The sequence below is a fragment of the Glycine soja genome, chromosome 4, assembly GCF_004193775.1.
Source record: "Glycine soja cultivar W05 chromosome 4, ASM419377v2, whole genome shotgun sequence".
Taxonomy (NCBI): domain Eukaryota; kingdom Viridiplantae; phylum Streptophyta; class Magnoliopsida; order Fabales; family Fabaceae; genus Glycine; species Glycine soja.
In genome coordinates this window covers 14,642,727-14,651,053 of record NC_041005.1, presented here as the reverse complement: position 1 = coordinate 14,651,053, position 8,327 = coordinate 14,642,727, and the positions used below count along the sequence as shown (strand labels likewise).

Below are 8,327 nucleotides of genomic sequence, written 5' to 3'. Positions count from 1 at the left end.
ATCTAACAACAATCCTTAAGATAAGCTTTCATGACCATTTTAGAATCTGTGTTTGTAGGATTAGTTATTTGCAATTGTACCGATACACCAACAGTTATAGGAATAAACTTTGATATCATTTTAGAATTTGATTTGACTATAATACCAGTAGGATTAAGCTAACTCATAAGATGAGAGTTGTTCCACTTATATGCACTATTTTGATTATATCACATGATCTCTAACATTATTGGATGTATAATTTTCTGTTCTTATAGCATGGTATTGTTGCAGGTTTGGGGTATTTCTTTTGTGGGGTTTGACTATCACTTTTTATATCATAGGATCTCCAACATTATTGGATGTGATTAGAGCCCATGGAGCTTGCTGCTGCATGAGTGTCCATTTCTTTGTTCAACCAAGCTTCAAGGATTACCATCTTCCCTTTGGTTAGCATCATAACTTCCTTTGTAGCTGAGGAAAGTACCATTGAAAAAATCAATACAGAAAAGAAGTTAAGTGATAAGGCCAAGTCCAAGAACAAGTAATGATGGTTGATCATTCCCTTCAACACATAGAGAAAGGTGCATCTGAAGCAAACAATGAGACTGAGAATGTGGAAATGGATGGTACTTTCTATCCCTTTCTAGTTTTTCCTTTTCTACTGCTGTGTATAAATGTCCATGCTGATGTAAATTAATTTGCTTCAATTGCATAAGCAGAAACCAATGAGTAGGCATTCATTATGATAAACGTAGATATATGAATGGATGGAAATTAATGCATTGAAATTTTGTGTTGTCACATTTTATCAGATTGCAATACAAGTATGTGCAAGTCTACCTCTGATACTAGTAGTAGTAGTTGTAATGGGTCTGAAACATGTATGTATCTTTATTATCAAGAGTATATGTTATGTTACATTAACATATCTTCAATATCTAGAGTGCATTTTTCTTATCTTTTATACTAAAGTGGAGCTATTTTTCCTTTGTGTAGGATTCTCCTATGCTAAACCTTGCTATTAAATACTTGAGATTGAGATCATTAGGTGCTCCTAGAGTGCTTCTGTCCTTGGCCATGCAAGGAATCTTTAGAGGATTCAAGGACACTACAACTCCTTTATATGTTATTCGTAGGTTCAAATGATCCATATTGTCTTTTGAAATGAAGCCTAAATAGAGAATGTGTGAAAGAATAAAAATGCATAAATTAAAAGCATGCTAGTCAAATTTAAAGGATCTTTGCATAAAAATTTTGATTGCTTTCAAATGTATGCATAATGAAAAATAGAAGGAAATCCAATTAAAAGGTTAATGGAAGATAGTTTGTTTTTTTTTTTTAATTTGTCAACATCTTCCTCAACTTGGTTCATCTGCGTATGTGGTTTTGTTCAGTTTCGGGGTATGCATTGAATGTCCTTTTGGATCCCGTGATTATCTTCTACACCTTTAATATTGGGCATCAAAGGTGCATCCATTTCGCATGTTCTCTCTCAGTAAGTCTTACTTTAATTTTGTCTTATATCCTAGTAATGTTCAAACATTTCATTTAGCAAAAAGTGAACTTACTAAATGGTGACCCTTTCTAATTAGGTACTTGATGGCATTGGCCCTCATGGTGATATTAACTAGAAAAGTGGATCTTGTACCTCCAAGAAATAAAGACTTGCAAATTTTCAGGTTTCTTAAAAATGGTACAGTGGATGGCATTAAACACAACATATTGGTTTTGATTGTTGTACTAATTTTGAAATCTCAGTCTTCTCTATTAAAAAAAAGAGATAAAAAAATGGTCTGGTAGAGTCGACTCAAATATTATATATAGTAATAAAAAAAACCACACATATTGGTCCTATCTGATTTGAGCAAAATTGTCTCTGGTACATAATATTTGTTGTCTTTACCAAAAAAGAAAAATTAAATATATGTTCATCACTTATCAAGCTAGAATTTACTCATGTTCAAATTTATTTCATTTTGAATAGGAGGTCTGTTGTTGGCAAGAGTAATAGCTATGACATTTTGCTAGACCTTGGCAGCTAGGTTTGGTCTAATTCCTATGGCTGCATTCCAAACCTGCTTGCAAGTGTGGGTCACATCTTCCCTTCTTGCTGATGGATTGGTTGTTGTTGTACAGGTATAAAACATTAAGTTTCCATGATGTCTTAAGTTCAAATTGTAATATTGTTATTATAAAGGCCTTAAGAAAATTTTAATATTGTCTTAAGTTTTCATGATGCCTTAATAGAAGAAAAGTGGGTTAAGTTGTTAAGAAAGAAGGAAAGGGGAAAAGGTCGTGGGTTCGATCCCCCTGCTAACAAAAAAAACTAACAATTAACAACTAACATTTGTGAATAAAAAAATTATAAAGGCCTTAACTTCTTGAACTTCATTGTCAGTAAAAATCAAATGAGTATTACTAATTACTTTTTCTTTCTTAGGCAATTCTAGCTTGTTCCTTTGTTGAGAAAGACTATGAAAGCGGGTAGGTGTTTCTTGTTTATTTTTATACTTTGTCAAACAAGAATCTATTATGTATGGTTTTGTTTTATATGTTCACCTTTTATACCACTTTATCATTATTTGAAAAAATAGTTTGTCTACAACAGGAAAATAGGAAGTTAACTGCCCTTGCATCTCTGTTAAGCACTTCTTTCTCTCTCTCTGGTTAACTATGTCTCTTATGATTTTAATATTCTATGTGTGCTGGTTCTTCATTAGGTTATGGAAGTTCTTATGTCCCTTCAAGTATCTCAAATGGAGACAGATGATCCAACAACAAGTTACATGCTACATGTATGCTTTTTATATATTATTTACAACATATGCATAAAGTGCCAATTGGTCTATGTTTTAGTCTAACAACTTTAATTTGTTACAAGCATGGGCTAGACTCTGCAAATGTCTAGGACAAGATTTTCTTTCTTACATGGAGTTTGTCATGCCTCCACTGCTTCAATCTGCTTCACTTAAGCCTAGTGTAACCCCTTTTCTACGTAAAAAATTTAAACAATTACCAAATTATGAATGCATAATGTATCGCTTTTATCACACATCTCGTCATTTTGGTCTTGTATGTTCACTAATAGTGACTTTAAGCCTTAGGAGTTAAGGGGCATTTATTGCTTTACTTATCTTGATATTATGACATCCATTCATATGTAATTACGCACACACAAAACCCTAACACACATTCTTATTTACTAATAATGATTTCATTCTTATGGAGAATTAGAAGCACACATCAAAACATTTTTGTTTAGGCAGGACAAATATAATTAAGTTTTATTTATCCATTGTAGTATGGAGACTATTGCTCTTAGGGACAAACAAATTGGAATCAAGACTAGTGTTGTAGAGGAAAAAGCTACAGCATGTAGCATGCTTTGTTGCTATGTTGATGAGTTGAAGGAAGGATTCTTTCCATGGATTGATCAGGTTAGACTTAGGCTTTCATTGAATCCCTTTACATATTAATGCTTGTTTATGTATTTCTTTACATATTTTTCCTTGTTAATAATTTGTATGCAATGCAGGTTGGTGGAACTTTAGTTCCACTACTTAAATTTTATTTCCATGAGGAGGTTAGAAAAATAGTTCTTTCAGGTACGAAAAATTATTGTTGCTTTGCATCTTTTTTTGGTCGGTGATTTTTCCTTGCACAATAAATGTGCTTTATATCATTACCCTATCTTTTTGAATGTTTATCATTTCCAATATTGCTATAGCAATGCCGGAGCTATTACGATATGCAAAATTAGCTATAGAGAAGGGGCAATCTCATGGTCGGGATGTTACTAGCTTGAAATTTTTGACTGACAGTCTCATCCCAGCTCTGGTGGAAGCATTGCACAAGGTAAATTGATATTCAAGTTTATCCATTCCTAGTTGCGTTATGGAGTTTCTATATTTGGATGTTGGAAGTGAATATTTTTATTTTTGATTTGAAATTGTCATGAAAATATTTTAAGTTATGAATATTCATAAAAACCAAAGCAATCCTTTGAGTACAACATGTTCTTTTTTGTTAGTTTAGGAGACCCGATTCTACCATGGGTTTGAGGACTAAGATTACTATAGGTGATGTTCGTGGGGAATGATGCCTCACTTGTGAATGGCCCTTGGTATTTTTTTGCTGAGATTTTCCCATTTCTGTTTACTTGCAGGAACCTGACATAGAGATTTGGGCAAGCATGTTGGATTCATTAAATGAATGCTTACAGGTTTGGATCATGAGATAACAATGCTATATATTTTCTCTTTTTTTTTGGATAAATTTCTATTCTTTATTATATAGAGCCATGACTGTTGAATATACCTTGGCATAGTTGATGTTATATCTTATAATTTGAAGTTTGATGTTTATCATCATTAGAATTCAATTCAATCAAGAGCCTCACTGGCACTGCTATTATTTATTCTTCTAACTGATGCCTATCCCTGCTAGGTTTTGTCATCAATTGGCAAATAAAAACTAAATTTAATAGTTTAATTATTTCCTTTTTCATCATTGGCATGTTGAGGATTTAAATTATTATTCAGTGGACTTAATCACGAAATTTGTCTTTTGCACTTAACAACTGTCTGCCTCATTAAAGTTGACACTAGGTGCACATTACTTTATACTAATGTAGATGCAAATTTTGCAGTATTAGAGTGAGGTATGCCATGCAAAAAATTGTTGTGCCTTCCTCTGAAGGTGACTGCATATGTTCATCTACTTTGGCACAACCTTTTATGATGTCACTTTATATAATTTCTCTAGGAGGCCCTAGTAAGGAGATCCTGGTAAGATGTCGATTAGTCCTACCACTGGAGCTAGAGTGTGACTGAGAAATATTATAGGAAAAACTATTTAAGATTTAGAGGTCAATGATTTATATATAATTAACAGAGAATGCTTGGTTATGGTTTATATTCTTCAATTGGGCATGAGTGTGCTTTTGTTTATTGTGCATGAGTGTTTAGTAGTTGTTCATGTGATGCATTAGTGTGCTTTTGGTTGTAGTAATGATCGACCTTTTTCTTGTTTTTTGTCTGTCTTTTATATCTTTCCCTTGAGTGCCTATGGTGTACTATAGATACGTTTTGGATGTGTTCCAATCTTTTTTGTTTCCTCTTTTAGATCTTTGGGATGCTTTTTGATGAAAGCCAGGTCAGATCCATTGTGGATGAGATAAAATAGGTGATCACAACTAGTTCAAGTAGAAAACGAGAGAGAGCAGAGAGGACCCAAGCTAAAGATTTTCATGCTGAAGAGAGGGAACTAATTAAAGAGGAAAATGAAAAAGAGGAGGAAGTTTTTGATCAAGTTAGAAGTTTTTTTTATCTCATATAACCAGTGCACAACAATGAATTTGAAATTGTTTTCTATTTCATTTTTAATTTTACCCGCCAGTTTGAAGCTGCCACACAACCAATCAATTCATTAGCCTTTGTGCATATTCTGCATACTCCTTGCGTAGTTCAATTTGCATTTGTAATGCATCAATTATTTTTGAATTTTTGGATTGAGGGCTGGTGTCTTATTAGTGTTGCCTCCCATTACAGAGAATGCTTTTCAACTATGAGAACTTGATGAAAAAATAAAATGAAGGCAACTGGAAAGTGTTCTTACTTGTTTGTGTGGAGGCCTATGCTTCTCAAATTTTGGTTGCTACTTCCATGGTTGATAGGTTATTTGTGGTTCATAATGGATCTAGTAAAAGATAGGTTATTTGTAGTTCATAATCAATATGGTTATGAAATTCATATAAAGCATAATAGAAAAATGTTTCCTCACCATGTAAAGCAGGAAATTTTTAAAAATAAAAAAAATAAAAAAATAAATTATAAGATGGTTCTTATCTAAAAACTGTCTTAGAATGTGCTTATTCTAAGACGATTTTTAGTTAAGAACTGTCTTAGAATGTGCCAATACAAAATCATGCTAAGACGGTTCTTATTTAAGAATCCTCTTAGAATGTGTCAATATTAAGTCATTCTAAGACGATTCTTAGTTAAGAGATAAATATTTTAAGACAATTTTATCTATAATCATCATCGTTCAATTACTTTTAACATCGTTGACTTCAAAGACGGTTCGACAACCGTCTTTGAATGAACATTAAAACCATCTTCAAATGTCACTTTTCTAGTAATTTTTATGTTCTTGCTACGTTTTCTTACATATGTTATATATTTTAATTCAGAACTGAAGAAGTATTATTGATTAATGCGTTATTGGTAATTTAATAATATTGCATCTTAATGACTTTTGATAATTGCTAATATCCCATGCACGTATATCCAAAATAATGTTGACTAATTAGGAAGGTAATAGATTCCGTAATTTTTTTTTACGTGGAAACTCAGTTGCATGCATGCAATTGTTGGTGGGAAATGAGATGATTTTAGGCGGAAAATTATTTTTGGAAACTTTATTTCACTTTAATATAAGTACGATAAGATAAATGCCATGAGAAGGAGTACAAGTGTACAACCCTCGATTTTAATTTAAATGTAATGAATAAAAGTGAAATAAATTAAGAGAAAAACTAATTTCAAAATAATCATATTTTCAAATATTAATAACATGTTTAAACTTTTAAATAGTCAGGTTACTTTTAACTGATATGGTTTAATTACTTTTAAATTTTGAATGATGGTATGGTTTAAATTTTTAGATAAAGTTTAATTTGATAAAGGCAATAAAACGTGGAAAAGGTTGCTTAACAAACAGATTACTGAAAGTGAGAAATCGGTTCCCAAACCAATTTCTCACTGTCATTTTATTTTGTTTTTCGGTTTTTTACGTTGTAAAATCAATTTCCCAAGAATTATTTCACAGTGTTTTTTTTTTCATAAACGATGCAGTAAGGCATTTTTTTAAACAAAGGTTAGGATGCTATATTTTTCTTTGTTTTTTTATTTTATTTTTACTTATTTGTGTTTTTTATTTTCCGGTTTTAAAAAAATTATCCAAATAAATAAAAAAAATCAGTTTAATTTGATTTTCAATTTTTTTAAATAACTTTTTATTTTAAATTGATTTAAATTTCAACAACATATTGATATCTGTGTTACTATGTAGAGAAGTTATAAAGATACAGTGAGCCACTAGTTCAAGTGTCGTAACCCTAGACTGCACCTACACTACAGTTGCAGCTACCACAAAGCAGGCTTTTCAGCACTGAAAGTGGATCTGGTCTTCATAGTTAAATTTTCTCGGTGTATTTATTTGGAAAGAAAGATAGTGAAAATAAATAAATAATAAAATGATGGAATATTTATATTTTACACTTTATTTTATTTTAAAATTTTATTATAACTTTTTTATTTCTTTCTACTTTATCCGAATGGATTGTTTAATTGTGAAAAAACGAGTAAAAAATGAAGATTTTTTTTTAAAACATGTGAATTTGATAGGGGTATTATATTATCTTAATTTAAATATTTTTTTTCTCTGTTTCATTTCATTTTCTATCGCTCTACCAAATCAATTCTTCTAATTCTTCGTATACCCGTGGCACATTCTTCACGGAGTCATGAACACAAAATTTTTCACCCCAATAAAATATGTTAAGAAAATATAAGAATTGAGTTTGATGTATTATTAATCAAATTTTATTTTTAGTTTTGATTTAATCTATTAAAAAGTTTAATATGTTTTATTAATCCATTTAAAGATATATTTTATATTCAAGTTTTTACATAATTCTAGATAAATTATATTTTTTATAAATTCATATATATATAAATTAGTAAACTAAAAAAATTGAAGCAAATTAAAAAAAACAGTAATTTTTTTCATAAAAAACCTTTAACAGAAAAACTGAAAACAATTTTTTAAAAATAAAAAAAACTCAAATAAGTAACAAAAAAAGTAAAAAACGAAAAAAAAAACATTACGACATGTGTTAAAAAAATGCCTTACAAAAGAAAAAATAAAACACGTAAAATCAGTTTTGGAGAACCGTTTTTACAACGTAAAAATAATAATAATAAATAAATAAATTTGAGTGAATCGATTTCTCATTTGCATATTAATTTGTATTATTTGTATAAATAATTTTTTGGATTGTATTATATGAGTAATTGTTATTTTTTTTTTTATATTTTTCGTGTAAAAAATTCATCTATCTGTCCCCCAAAACAAAAGAAACAATCTCATAGCAAATTCTAAATTTTTTGCTTCATGGAACAGTCATTGGAAACGATTCAGACTTTGGAAATCTTCTTAAAATGGTATGTGGCATCATTAAAATGTAAGGTATTAATTGAGTCTAGAAGTTTCTAATGCCTTGCACCAGTGTATTAATTGTTAAAGGCTTAAAACATTATTTCATTGGACCGCAATCAAGGGAG

The 8,327-nt window shown here is 30.4% G+C and overlaps 1 pseudogene; it reads left to right on the top strand.

Moving 5' to 3' along the window:
- Positions 1-356: 356 nt before the first annotated feature.
- Positions 357-5,166, top strand: LOC114410594 (annotated as a pseudogene).
- The last annotated feature ends 3,161 nt before the right edge of the window (positions 5,167-8,327 follow it).